This window comes from Oncorhynchus keta, unplaced genomic scaffold (genome assembly GCF_023373465.1).
Source record: "Oncorhynchus keta strain PuntledgeMale-10-30-2019 unplaced genomic scaffold, Oket_V2 Un_contig_5502_pilon_pilon, whole genome shotgun sequence".
Classification (NCBI taxonomy): domain Eukaryota; kingdom Metazoa; phylum Chordata; class Actinopteri; order Salmoniformes; family Salmonidae; genus Oncorhynchus; species Oncorhynchus keta.
The window spans coordinates 112,595-127,893 of NW_026288329.1; positions in this window are offsets into that span (position 1 = coordinate 112,595).

Consider the following 15,299-nt stretch of genomic DNA (forward strand, 5'->3'; position numbering starts at 1 on the left):
AAACATTATTCAATCCATTTTAGAATGAGGCTGTAATGTAACAAAATGTGGAAAAAGTCAAGGAGTCTGAAAACCATAAAATGTTGGCTGCTCCATACACTGTATGTGTATATATATATATATATATATATATGTATATGTTGATTCAACAATTGTAAGCTGCAATAGGATTGTGACTCAGCTCAACATTTGAACATTTAGCTCAACCAATATACATTCTCAAGCTGAATTGAACATTCACTCAACTTAAGAATTTATTATACCCTTTTGAATATTTCCCGGAGTGGCTTTCCATTCGAGTGAATTGGAGTTATCACACATTCCTGTATTTGTTAGCAACAGACAGTTGTTGTATTCAAAGGCTTTCAGTAGTATAAAAACAGATAGCCTGTCTATGAAAACAGATAGCCTGTCTATGAAAACAGACAGCCTGTCTATGAAAACAAACAGCCTGTCTATGAAAACAAACAGCCTGTCTATGAAAACAGATAGCCTGTCTATGAAAACAAACAGCCTGTCTATGAAAACAAACAGCCTGTCTATGAAAACAAACAGCCTGTCTATGAAAACAGACAGCCTGTCTATGAAAACAGACAGCCTGTCTATGAAAACAGACAGCCTGTCTATGAAAACAAACAGCCTGTCTATGAAAACAAACAGCCTGTCTATGAAAACAGACAGCCTGTCTATGAAAACAGACAGCCTGTCTATGAAAACAGACAGCCTGTCTATGAAAACAAACAGCCTGTCTATGAAAACAGATAGCCTGTCTATGAAAACAGATAGCCTGCCTATGAAAACAGATAGCCTGTCTATGAAAACAAACAGCCTGTCTATGAAAACAAACAGCCTGCCTATGAAAACAAACAGCATGTCTATGAAAACAGATAGCCTGTCTATGAAAACAGACATCCTGTCTATGAAAACAGACAGCCTGTCTATGAAAACAGACAGCCTGTCTATGAAAACAGACAGCCTGTCTATGAAAACAGACAGCCTGTCTATGAAAACAGACAGCCTGTCTATGAAAACAGACAGCCTGTCTATGAAAACAGACAGCCTGTCTATGAAAACAAACAGCCTGTCTATGAAAACAGACAGCCTGTCTATGAAAACAGACAGCCTGTCTATGAAAACAGACAGCCTGTCTATGAAAACAAACAGCCTGTCTATGAAAACAAACAGCCTGTCTATGAAAACAGACAGCCTGTCTATGAAAACAGACAGCCTGTCTATGAAAACAGACAGCCTGTCTATGAAAACAAACAGCCTGTCTATGAAAACAGACAGCCTGTCTATGAAAACAGACATCCTGTCTATGAAAACAGACAGCCTGCCTATGACAGACAGACAGCCTGTCTATGAAAACAGACAGCCTGTCTATGAAAACAGACAGCCTGTCTATGAAAACAGACAGCCTGTCTAAAACAGACAGCCTGTCTATGAAAACAGACAGCCTGTCTATGAAAACAGACAGCCTGTCTATGAAAACAAACAGCCTGTCTATGAAAACAGACAGCCTGTCTATGAAAACAGACAGCCTGTCTATGAAAACAGACAGCCTGTCTATGAAAACAGACAGCCTGTCTATGAAAACAAACAGCCTGTCTATGAAAACAAACAGCCTGTCTATGAAAACAGACAGCCTGTCTATGAAAACAGACAGCCTGTCTATGAAAACAGACAGCCTGTCTATGAAAACAAACAGCCTGTCTATGAAAACAGACAGCCTGTCTATGAAAACAGACAGCCTGTCTATGAAAACAGACAGCCTGTCTATGAAAACAGACAGCCTGTCTATGAAAACAGACAGCCTGTCTATGAAAACAGACAGCCTGTCTATGAAAACAAACAGCCTGTCTATGAAAACAAACAGCCTGTCTATGAAAACAGACAGCCTGTCTATGAAAACAAACAGCCTGTCTATGAAAACAGACAGCCTGCCTATGAAAACAAACAGCCTGCCTATGAAAACAGACAGCCTGCCTATGAAAACAGACAGCCTGTCTATGAAAACAAACAGCCTGTCTATGAAAACAGACAGTCTATGTCTATGACAAATGCAGGGATGAGCAGATAGTGAATACAGAATATCCTCTCTGTGGCTGTCGTCGATCTGTGATTGTGGGTCCGTGGTGACCCTGTAGCGTGTGGGAATGTACACACACACACGCACACACACACACAACCGTGACCTCTGTAGTCCTCACACGCCAATCTCCTGTCTATAAATACAGACGGCCGTCACCTTTGACCTCACACGGCTAAATCACAGACCCCTCGGACAGATTGTTTACATAAGCGGTTTTAGTGAAGTGGGAGCGAGTGGGAGCGAGAGAATAGACCAAGAGAGAAGACAGAAAGAGAGAGAGAGAAGACAGAATAGACTGAGACAGAAAGAGAGAGAGAGAGAAGACAGAATAGACTGAGACATTGGGAGAGACAGAATAGACAGAGACAGAGAAGACAGAGAGAGAAGACAGAATAGACTGAGACATTGGGAGAGACAGAATAGACAGAGACAGAGAAGACAGAGAGAGAAGACAGAATAGACTGAGACATTGGGAGAGACAGAATAGACAGAGACAGAAAGAGAGAGAGAGAAGACAGAATAGACTGAGACAATTGGAGAGAGAGAATAGACCAAGAGAGAAGACAGAAAGAGAGAGAGACAGAGCTACAGACATACTCAGCGTGAGCTCCTGAGTTATTTTTAGGTAAACACTCAAATCTAAAAAATAAATCAACTCTATTCAATCAGAATATTTAAAAAGTTACTTTGCGCCTCAAAATAAGACGTTTTGACGTCTAGTTAGCTAGCCAGAAAAGAATGTAGCTAGAACAAACCTAGCAAGGGGAGTTAATGTAACTACATCAAACGACCAAACTGAGTGAGTAAACCACAAAGGAGCACGGACTCTAACGTTAAACGAATCTTCTGTTTAGCTGTTTTTTTTTAGCTAGCTACCTAGCAACAGCAGCAGAAAAACAAAAATGGCTGCCATGGCAACGGTGCAGCAGATCCCACAGGCACCAATGCCCCGACTCTACTAAAGGGGAAGCTAGAAAACCTTTTCGCAGACCTCCACAAAAACGGTGATGTGAGGTATCTCATCTTTCTCACTGACCAGCCAATTGAAAAATCCTATTTTAATAGTTCTTGTTGGATTGTGGGTGTTTATCTAATTTACCATTTTACAAGAATGAAGTCATTGGTCTGAAGAGCAGAAACCCAGACTTCCTGAAAGAAGATGATGTTGGTATTGTAGTAGTACAGGAAACATAGTGCAGAGGTAATGTTTCCACGAGCTGTCCACTAGGTTATAGGGAGATAATAGTACCATCCAGCAAATTAAAAATAATCACACAGGGCAGAGACTCAGGACAGGGCAGAGACTCAGGACAGGGCAGAGACTCAGGACAGGGCAGAGACTCAGGACAGGGCAGAGACTCAGGACAGGGCAGAGACTCAGGACAGGGCAGAGACTCAGGACAGGGCAGAGACTCAGGACAGGGCAGAGACTCAGGACAGGGCAGAGACTCAGGACAGGGCAGAGACTCAGGACAGGGCAGAGACTCAGGACAGGGCAGAGACTCAGGACAGGGCAGAGACTCAGGACAGGGCAGAGACTCAGGACAGGGCAGAGACTCAGGACAGGGCAGAGACTCAGGACAGGGCAGAGACTCAGGACAGGGCAGAGACTCAGGACAGGGCAGAGACTCAGGACAGGGCAGAGACTCAGGACAGGGCAGAGACTCAGGACAGGGCAGAGACTCAGGACAGGGCAGAGACTCAGGACAGGGCAGAGACTCAGGACAGGGCAGAGACTCAGGACAGGGCAGAGACTCAGGGCAGGGCAGAGACTCAGGACAGGGCAGAGACTCAGGATAGGGCAGAGACTCAGGATAGGGCAGAGACTCAGGACAGGGCAGAGACTCAGGACAGGGCAGAGACTCAGGACAGGGCAGAGACTCAGGACAGGGCAGAGACTCAGGATAGGGCAGAGACTCAGGATAGGGCAGAGACTCAGGACAGGGCAGAGACTCAGGACAGGGCAGAGACTCAGGACAGGACCTAGAGCTCTGTGGAACACTGGGTCTGTACATAGTCAATGGTAGGCTGAGAGGGGACTCTTTTGGATAGGTACACCTACAGCTCTGTGGAACACTGGGACAGTACATAGTCAATGGCAGGCTGAGAGGGGACTCTTTGGTAGGTACTCAGGACAGCTCTGTCAAACACTGGGTCTGTACATAGTCAATGGTAGGCTGAGAGGGGACTATTTTGGTAGGTACCTTTCCTCCCCCTACAGCTCAGGAACACAGGACTCTGTACATAGTCAATGGTAGGCTGAGAGGGGACTCTTTTGGACAGGTACACCTGCAGCTCTGTGGAACACTGGGTCTGTACATAGTCAATGGTAGGCTGACAGAGGGGACTCTTTTGGTAGGTACACCTACAGCTCTGTGGAACACTGGGTCTGTACTAATAGTCAATGGTAGGCTGAGAGGGGACTCTTTTGGTAACAGGTAGGAAAACAACCTTCCTCTGTCAAACACTGGGTCTGTACAGTCAATGGTCAGGCTGAGAGGGGACTCTCCATTTGGTAATTACTCCCACAGCTCTGTGGAACACTGGGTCTGTACATAGTCAATGGTAGGCTGAAGAGGGGACTCTTTAGGTAGGTACACCTACAGCTCTGTGGAACACTGGGTCTGTACATAGTCAGGTAGGCAAGGGGACCTTTCCCCCCACCTACAGCTCTGGGAACAACCTTTCCCTGTACATAGTCAGACAGGCTGAGAGGGGACCTTTCCCTCCCCACCTACAGCTCTGTGGAACACTTTCCCTCCCCACATACAGATGGTAGGCTGAAGGGGACTTTTCCCCACAGGTAGGTACACCTACAGACAGGAACACTGGGTCTGTCCCTAGTCAATACAGACAGGAAGCAACAACCTTTTCCCTAGGTACACCTACAGCTCTGTGGAACACTGGGTCTGTACATAGTCAATGGTAGGCTGAGAGGGGACTCTTTTGGTAGGTACACCTACAGCTCTGTCAAACACTGGGTCTGTACATAGTCAATGGTAGGCTGAGAGGGGACTCTTTTGGTAGGTACTCCTACAGCTCTGTGGAACACTGGGTCTGTACATAGTCAATGGTAGGCTGAGAGGGGACTCTTTTGGTAGGTACTCCTACAGCTCTGTGGAACACTGGGTCTGTACATAGTCAATGGTAGGCTGAGAGGGGACTCTTTTGGTAGGTACACCTACAGCTCTGTGGAACACTGGGTCTGTACATAGTCAATGGTAGGCTGAGAGGGGACTCTTTTGGTAGGTACTCCTACAGCTCTGTGGAACACTGGGTCTGTACATAGTCAATGGTAGGCTGAGAGGGGACTCTTTTGGTAGGTACTCCTACAGCTCTGTGGAACACTGGGTCTGTACATAGTCAATGGTAGGCTGAGAGGGGACTCTTTTGGTAGGTACACCTACAGCTCTGTGGAACACTGGGTCTGTACATAGTCAATGGTAGGCTGAGAGGGGACTCTTTTGGTAGGTACTCCTACAGCTCTGTGGAACACTGGGTCTGTACATAGTCAATGGTAGGCTGAGAGGGGACTCTTTTGGTAGGTACACCTACAGCTCTGTGGAACACTGGGTCTGTACATAGTCAATGGTAGGCTGAGAGGGGACTCTTTTGGTAGGTACACCTACAGCTCTGTGGAACACTGGGTCTGTACATAGTCAATGGTAGGCTGAGAGGGGACTCTTTTGGTAGGTACACCTACAGCTCTGTGGAACACTGGGTCTGTACATAGTCAATGGTAGGCTGAGAGGGGACTCTTTTGGTAGGTCCACCTACAGCTCTGTGGAACACTGGGTCTGTACATAGTCAATGGTAGGCTGAGAGGGGACTCTTTTGGTAGGTCCACCTACAGCTCTGTGGAACACTGGGTCTGTACATAGTCAATGGTAGGCTGAGAGGGGACTCTTTTGGTAGGTACACCTACAGCTCTGTGGAACACTGGGTCTGTACATAGTCAATGGTAGGCTGAGAGGGGACTCTTTTGGTAGGTCCACCTACAGCTCTGTGGAACACTGGGTCTAAACAGGCCTATAGATGGAAGGCAAGACCAAAAACTCTTTTGGTAGGCCAAAAATACAGCTCTGTGGAACAACTTTTGGGCCTTAACATTCTCCTGCAGCCACAAATGGTAGGCTGAGAGGGAACATAAACTTTACATTTGGCAAATTAGCTCCTTGGTTAACTAGGGTCTGTTACATAGCATCCTTGGTTAATTAGGCTTGGCAAATTAGCCTCCTTGGTTAATTAGCCTCCTTGGTTAATTCACCTCCATGGTTAATTAGCACTTGGTTAATTAGCATCTTTTGGTTAGGTACACCTCCTCTGGCAAATTAGCCTCTGTACATAGTCAATGGTAGGCCTGATGGGACTCTTTTGGTTAATTACACCTACAGCTCTTGGAACACTAGCCTCTGTTACATAGTCAATTAGGCTGAGAGGGACTCTTTTGGTAGGTAGCCTCCTACAGCTCTGTGGAACACTAGGGTCTGGTTACATAGTCAATGGTAGGCTGAAGGGGACTCTTTTGAAAGGTACACCAAAAGAACAGCTCTGTGGAAAATGGTTTGTACATAGTCAATGGTAGGCTGAGAAAATAAATTAGAAAAATATATCTACAGCACAGTGGAACACTGGGTCTGTACATAGTCAATGAGTCAGGCTGAGAGGGACTGTTTTAGGTAACCTACAGCACTGTGGAACAATGCACAGACAGGAAGCTTAAACAGAAACGATAGTAGGCTGAACTCTGGGGGAGGAACCAAAGGGAGTGACATAAAGGGAAGGAACCAAACAGGCCTATAGATGGGCATGGAACCAAAAGGGACAATTATAGGTAGGCCAAAAGGGACAATCTCTAGGGAAGGAACCAATGGGAGCCTTAACATTCTCCTGAAGGAACCAATGGGAGGGAATTTGGGAAGGAACATAAAGGGACATTTGGGAAAAGCCAAAGGGGGGAATTAGCCTCCTTGGGAAGCATCCTTGGGAGGGACATATATAGGGAAGGAACCAAAGGGAGGCATATATAGGGAAGGAACTCAATGGGAGGGACATCCTTAGGGAAGGAACTAAAGGGAGGGAATACAGGGAAGGAACCAAAAGGAACAGATCATAGGGAAGGAAAATGGGAGGGAATAATTGGGAAAATAAAGGGAAAAATATATAGGGAAGGAACCACAGGGAGAGACATAGATAGGGAAGGAACCAAAGGGAGGGACATATATCAGGGAAGGAAGTTCAAAGGGAGTGGACATATATAGGGAAGGAACCAACAAGGGACATAAACAGGAAGGAACCAAAGGGATGATAGTCTGGGAAGGAACCAAAGGGAGGGACATAAATAGAGAAGGAACCAATGGGAGGGACATATATAGGGAAGGAACCAAAGGGAGTGACATATATAGGGAAGGAACCAAAGGGAGAGACATATATAGGGAAGGAACCAAAGGGAGAGACATATATAGGGAAGGAACCAATGGGAGGGACATATATAGGGAAGGAACCAATGGGAGGGACATATATAGGGAAGGAACCAATGGGAGGGACATATATAGGGAAGGAACCAATGGGAGTGACAGATATAGGGAAGGAACCAATGGGAGGGACATATATAGGGAAGGAACCAAAGGGAGAGACATATATAGGGAAGGAACCAAAGGGAGAGACATATATAGGGAAGGAACCAATGGGAGGGACATATATAGGGAAGGAACCAATGGGAGGGACATATATAGGGAAGGAACCAATGGGAGGGACATATATAGGGAAGGAACCAATGGGAGGGACATATATAGGGAAGGAACCAATGGGAGGGACATATATAGGGAAGGAACCAATGGGAGGGACATATATAGGGAAGGAACCAATGGGAGGGACATATATAGGGAAGGAACCCATGGGAGAGACATATATAGGGAAGGTAATCAGGGAGGTGATGGAGTCCAGGTGAGTCTGATGACGAGCAGGTGCTCATAACGATGTTGACAGGTGTGTGCCATAACGAGCAGCCTGGTGACCTAGAGGTGACGTGACAAGATCCATAACATAGGGGGAAACACTGAGGCAATACAAACACATCCTATAACAAAACAGGAACAGTACGTTAGAAATCAGATGGATGTCATTGAGGAATCCATAGAACCAAACCACTTCTGAGAGAATGTGAATAAATTAAACAAACCACATCATGAGGAATTGGCTTTTCCAAAATGGTGATGTGATGAAATCACTTTGAAAATCTCTACAGCGATATAACAAAGAGCCCAGAAAAACAAGATATATAAGAACAATTAAAAATTCTTGAATCAGCAGTCAAAGACTATCAGAATTATGTGGATATCCCAATTAGAGAACAGTGATTATTTGAAAATCAATACACTCTCCAACCCAAAAAGATATGTGGTGCTGATGGTATTTTAAATGAAATAATCAAATATACAGACCACAAATTAAATTGGCTATACTCAAACTCTTCAACATTATCTTCACTCCAGGGATTGTCCCCGATATTTGGAACCAGGGATTGATCACACCAATCTATAAAAATGAAGACAAATTTGACCCAAATAATTACAGGGGAATTTCCATTAACAGCAAGTTTGGGAAAATTCTCTGTAGTATCATAAATATCAGACTACATCATTTCTCTACAGTATCATAAATATCAGACTACATCATTTCTCCTCAGTATCATAAATATCAGACTACATCATTTCTCTACAGTATCATAAATATCAGACTACATCATTTCTCTACAGTATCATAAATATCAGACTACATCATTTCTCTACAGTATCATAAATATCAGACTACATCATTTGTCCTCAGTATCATAAATATCAGACTACATCATTTTTTAAATAGTGCACAACAGACCACATTACGTACTCATAATTTGTAGACTTCAAGAAAGGTTCTGTCAGACCTGGGCTCTGATCTAAATATAACCACAGGTTCTATCAGACCTAGGGCTCTGACTGTTAACCACACTGACCTGGGCTCACCGTTCAGGTTCTTCAGACCTGGGCTCTGACTGTTAACCACAGGTTCTGTCAGACCTGGGCTCTGACTGTTAACCACAGGTTCTGTCAGACAGGGGCTCAGTTAACCACAGGTTCTGTCAGACCTGGGCTCTGACTGTTAACCACAGGTTCTGTCAGACCTGGGCTCTGACTGTTAACCACAGGTTCTGTCAGACATGGGCTCTGACTGTTAACCACAGGTTCTGTCAGACCTGGGCTCTGACTGTTAACCACAGGTTCTGTCAGCCCTGGGCTCTGACTGTTAACCACAGGTTCTGTCAGACCTGGGCTCTGACTGTTAACCACAGGTTCTGTCTGACCTGGGCTCTGACCGTTAACCACAGGTTCTGTCAGACCTGGGCTCTGACTATTAACCACAGGTACTGTCAGACCTGGGCTCTGACTGTTAACCACAGGTTCTGTCTGACCTGGGCTCTGACCGTTAACCACAGGTTCTGTCAGACCTGGGCTCTGACCGTTAACCACAGGTTCTGTCAGACCTGGGCTCTGACTATTAACCACAGGTACTGTCAGACCTGGGCTCAGACTGTTAACCACAGGTTCTGTCTGACCTGGGCTCTGACCGTTAACCACAGGTTCTGTCAGACCTGAGCTCTGACCGTTAACCACAGGTTCTGTCAGACCTGGGCTCTGACTGTTAATCATAGGTTCTGTCTGACCTGGGCTCTGACCGTTAACCACAGGTTCTGTCAGACCTGGGCTCTGACCGTTAACCACAGGTTCTGTCTGACCTGGGCTCTGACCGTTAACCACAGGTTCTGTCTGACCTGGGCTCTGACCGTGAACCACAGGTTCTGTCAGACCTGGGCTCTGACCGTTAACCACAGGTTCTGTCTGACCTGGGCTCTGACCGTTAACCACAGGTTCTGTCTGACCTGGGCTCTGACCGTTAACCACAGGTTCTGTCAGACCTGGGCTCTGACTGTTAACCACAGGTTCTGTCTGACCTGGGCTCTGACCGTTAACCACATGTTCTGTCGGACCTGGGCTCTGACCGTTAACCACATGTTCTGTGGGACCTGGGCTCTGACCGTTAACCACAGGTTCTGTCAGACCTGGGCTCTGACCGTTAACCACAGGTTCTGTCAGACCTGGGCTCTGACCGTTAACCACAGGTTCTGTCAGACCTGGGCTCTGACCGTTAACCACAGGTTCTGTCAGACCTGGGCTCTGGGCTCTGACCGTTAACCACAGGTTCTGTCAGACCTGGGCTCTGACTGTTAATCATAGGTTCTGTCTGACCTGGGCTCTGACTGTTAACCACAGGTTCTGTCAGACCTGGGCTCTGACCGTTAACCACAGGTTCTGTCAGACCTGGGCTCTGACCGTTAACCACAGGTTCTGTCTGACCTGGGCTCTGACCGTTAACCACAGGTTCTGTCTGACCTGGGCTCTGACCGTGAACCACAGGTTCTGTCTGACCTGGGCTCTGACCGTTAACCACAGGTTCTGTCTGACCTGGGCTCTGACCGTTAACCACAGGTTCTGTCTGACCTGGGCTCTGACCGTTAACCACAGGTTTTGTCAGACCTGGGCTCTGACTGTTAACCACAGGTTCTGTCTGACCTGGGCTCTGACCGTTAACCACATGTTCTGTCGGACCTGGGCTCTGACCGTTAACAACATGTTCTGTCGGACCTGGGCCTGACCGTTAACCACAGGTTCTGTCAGACCTGGGCTCTGACCGTTAACCACAGGTTCTGTCAGACCTGGGCTCTGACCGTTAACCACAGGTTCTGTCAGACCTGGGCTCTGGGCTCTGACCGTTAACCACAGGTTCTGTCAGACCTGGGCTCTGGTTAACCACAGGTTCTGTCAGACCTGGGCTCTGACCGTTAACCACAGGTTCTGTCTGACCTGGGCTCTGACCGTTAACCACAGGGTCAGACCTGGGCTCTTGACCGTTAACCACAGGTTCTGTCTGACCTGGGCTCTGACCGTTAACCACAGGTTCTGTCTGACCTGGGCTCTGACCGTTAACCACAGGTTCTGTCTGACCTGGGCTCTGACCGTGAACCACAGGTTCTGTCTGACCGGGGCTCTGACCGTTAACCACAGGTTCTGTCTGACCTGGGCTCTGACCGTTAACCACAGGTTCTGTCAGACCTGGGCTCTGACCGTTAACCACAGGTTCTGTCTGACCTGGGCTCTGACCGTTAACCACAGGTTCTGTCAGACCTGGGCTCTGACCGTTAACCACAGGTTCTGTCTGACCTGGGCTCTGACCGTTAACCACAGGTTCTGTCAGACCTGGGCTCTGACTGTTAATCAGGTTCTGTCTGACCTGGGCTCTGACCGTTAACCACAGGTTCTGTCTGACCTGGGCTCTGGGCTCTGACCGTTAACCACAGGTTCTGTCTGACCTGGGCTCTGGGCTCTGACCATTAACCACAGGTTCTGTCAGACCTGGGCTCTGACCGTTAACCACAGGTTCTGTCAGACCTGGGCTCTGACCGTTAATCACAGGTTCTGTCAGACCTGGGCTCTAAATCTCTGAGTTAACACAGGTTCTGTCAGACCTGGGCTCTGGGCTCTGACCGTTAACCACAGGTTCTGTCTGACCTGGGCTCTGACCGTTAACCACAGGTTCTGTCAGACCTGGGCTCTAGCTCTGACCGTTAACCACAGGTTCTGTCAGACCTGGGCTCTGACCGTTAACCACAGGTTCTGTCAGACCTCGGCTCTGACCGTTAACCACAGGTTCTGTCAGACCTGGGCTCTGACCGTTAACCCAGCTTCTGTCATAGGCTCTCGTTAATCACAAGTTCTGTCAGACCTGGGCTCTGGGCTCTGACCGTTAACCACAGGTTCTGTCAGACCTGGGCTCTGGGCTCTGAGTTAACCACAGGTTCTGTCTGATGACCGTTAACCACAGGTTCTGTCTGACCTGGGCTCTGACCGTTAATCACAGGTTCTGTCAGACCTCGGCTCTGACCGTTAACCACAGGTTCTGTCAGACCTGGGCTCTGACCGTTAACCACAGGTTCTGTCAGACCTGGGCTCTGACCGTTAACCACAGGTTCTGTCTGACCTGGGCTCTGACCGTTAACTACAGGTTCTGTCTGACCTGGGCTCTGACCGTTAACCACAGGTTCTGTCAGACCTGGCTCTGGGCTCTGACCGTTAACCACAGGTTCTGTCTGACCTGGGCTCTGACCGTTAACCACAGGTTCTGTCTGACCTGGGCTCTGACCGTTAACCACAGCTTCTGTCATACCTGGGCTCTGGGCTCTGATCGTTAATCACAAGTTCTGTCAGACCTGGGCTCTGGGCTCTGACCGTTAACCACAGGTTCTGTCAGACCTGGGCTCTAGCTCTGACAGTTAACCACAGGTTCTGTCTGACCTGGGCTCTGACCGTTAACCACAGGTTCTGTCTGACCTGGGCTCTGACCGTTAATCACAGGTTCTGTCAGACCTGGGCTCTGACCGTTAACCACAGGTTCTGTCAGACCTGGGCTCTGACCGTTAACCACAGGTTCTGTCAGAGACCTGGGCTCTGACCGTTAACCACAGGTTCTGTTGACCTGGGCTCTGACCGTTAACCACAGGTTCTGTCTGACCTGGGCTCTGACCGTTAACCACAGGTTCTGTCAGACCTGGGCTCTGGGCTCTGACCGTTAACCACAGGTTCTGTCTGACCTGGGCTCTGACCGTTAACCACAGGTTCTGTCTGACCTGGGCTCTGACCGTTAACCACAGCTTCTGTCATACCTGGGCTCTGGGCTCTGATCGTTAATCACAAGTTCTGTCAGACCTGGGCTCTGGGCTCTGACCGTTAACCACAGGTTCTGTCAGACCTGGGCTCTGGGCTCTGACCGTTAACCACAGGTTCTGTCTGACCTGGGCTCTGACCGTTAACCACAGGTTCTGTCTGACCTGGGCTCTGACCGTTAATCACAGGTTCTGTCAGAGACCGTTAACCACAGGTTCTGTCAGACCTGGGCTCTGACCGTTAACCACATGTCTGACCTGGGCTCTGACCGTTAATCACAGGTTCTGTCAGACCTGGGATCTGACCGTTAACCACAGGTTCTGTCAGACCTGGGCTCTGACCGTTAACCACAGGTTCTGTCAGACCTGGGCTCTGACTGTTAATCACAGGTTCTGTCTGACCTGGGCTCTGGGCTCTGACCGTTAACCACAGGTTCTGTCAGACCTGGGCTCTGACCGTTAACCACGGGTTCTGTCAGACCTGGGCTCTTGGCTCTGACCGTTAACCACAGGTTCTGTCTGACCTGGGCTCTGACCGTTAACCACAGGTTCTGTCTGACCTGGGCTCTGACCGTTAACCACAGGTTCTGTCTGACCTGTGCTCTGACCGTTAACCACAGGTTCTGTCAGACCTGGGCTCTTTCAGGTTCTGTCAGACCTGGCTGTTGACAGGTTCTGTCTGACCTGGGCTCTGACCGTTAACCACAGGTTCTGTCTGACCTGGGCTCTGACCTTAACCACAGGTTCTGTCAGACCTGGGCTCTGACCGTTAACCACAGGTTCTGTCTGACCTGGGCTCTTTCACAGGTTCTGTCAGACCTGGGCTCTAGGACCGTTATTCACAGGTTCTGTCAGACCTGGGCTCTGACCGTTATTCACAGGTTCTGTCAGACCTGGGCTCTGACCGTTATTCACAGGTTCTAACCTGGGCTCACCGTTAACCACAGGTTCTGTGACCTGGGCTCTGGGCTCTGACCGTTAACCACAGGTTCTGTCAGACCGGGGCTCTGGGCCCTGACCGTTAACCACAGGTTCTGTCAGACCTGGGCTCTACCGTTATTCACAGGTTCACCTGGGCTCTGACCGTTAACCACAGGTTCTGTCAGATGGCTCTGACCGTTAACCACAGGTTCTGTCAGACCTATATTTGGACACAGTTCAATTAGAACACAACAAAAACGACACGTATCTAGGACTTAATATCAGCAACTCGGGTAGCTTTCACATGGCTGTGAACGAGACGTATCTAGGACTTAATATCATCAACTCGGGTAGCTTTCACATGGCTGTGAACGAGACGTATCTAGGACTTAATATCAGCAACACGGGTAGCTTTCACATGGCTGGGAACGAGACGTATCTAGGACTTAATATCATCAACTCGGGTAGCTTTCACATGGCTGTGAACGAGACGTATCTAGGACTTAATATCAGCAACCCGGGTAGCTTTCACATGGCTGTGAACGAGATCAGAGACAAAGCAAGAAGAGCATTCAATGCCATTAAATGGAACATAAAAACCGACATGTCCAGTCAGTTATAGAACCAATTGCTCTATAAGGCAGTGAAGTATGGGGTCCACTCTCTAGTAATGAATTCACCAAATGGGACAAACATCCAATGGAAATACTGCATGCAGAGTTTTGCCAGACTGTACTGCAAGTGCAAAGAAAAACACCAGATAAGGCCTGTAGAGCAGAATGGGGCCGAAACCCCCTCCTCATTCAAATAGAGAAAAGAGACATCACATCTAAAAACAAGTGACCCCAAAACATTCCATCACACAGCTCTACAATGTCAAGAGATGATACAAGAGAAGAGTCCCCTCAGCCAGCTGGTTCTGAGGCTCAGTTCACTAACCCAAACCAACCCCATAGAGCCTCAGGACAGCACTCAGAAAATCTGGCCCAACCAAATCATCACAAGGCTAAAATAAAAATATATCACCTTTTGGAAAGACACCACGACTTCGATGCTATTTGTCTCTAAACAGACAGTACATGGTGGCAGACTATCTGAGCACTGTGACTGATAGAAAACAGAGAAAAACACAGACTAGGTACAGACTCAGTGATCAATCTGACTATAGAGACCAGAGATGACAGGCTGAGCTCACTCTGTCCATGGGGAGAGGTAGAGACAGAGCTGCTATTTCCTATTACACTGTGACAAACATTCAGAAATAAGATAATCTTTCTTTCACAAAATGATCATTCTGTACATATATGAGAAGTAAGAAGAACATATCTAATATTTATTGGGTGAAATCCAAAATGGCAGCCAAATAAATATGTGTCCTCCTGCCACAACCTGAGGGACAGCCAGTGAAGAATGCAATGTAATGTCGATAATATTTCCCATCTTGTTTTGTTTTGTCTTTCATACCAGGTCATGTGTCTTCTCAGTCATGTTGACACTGGTCCACTACCAGGTCATGTGTCTTCTCAGTCA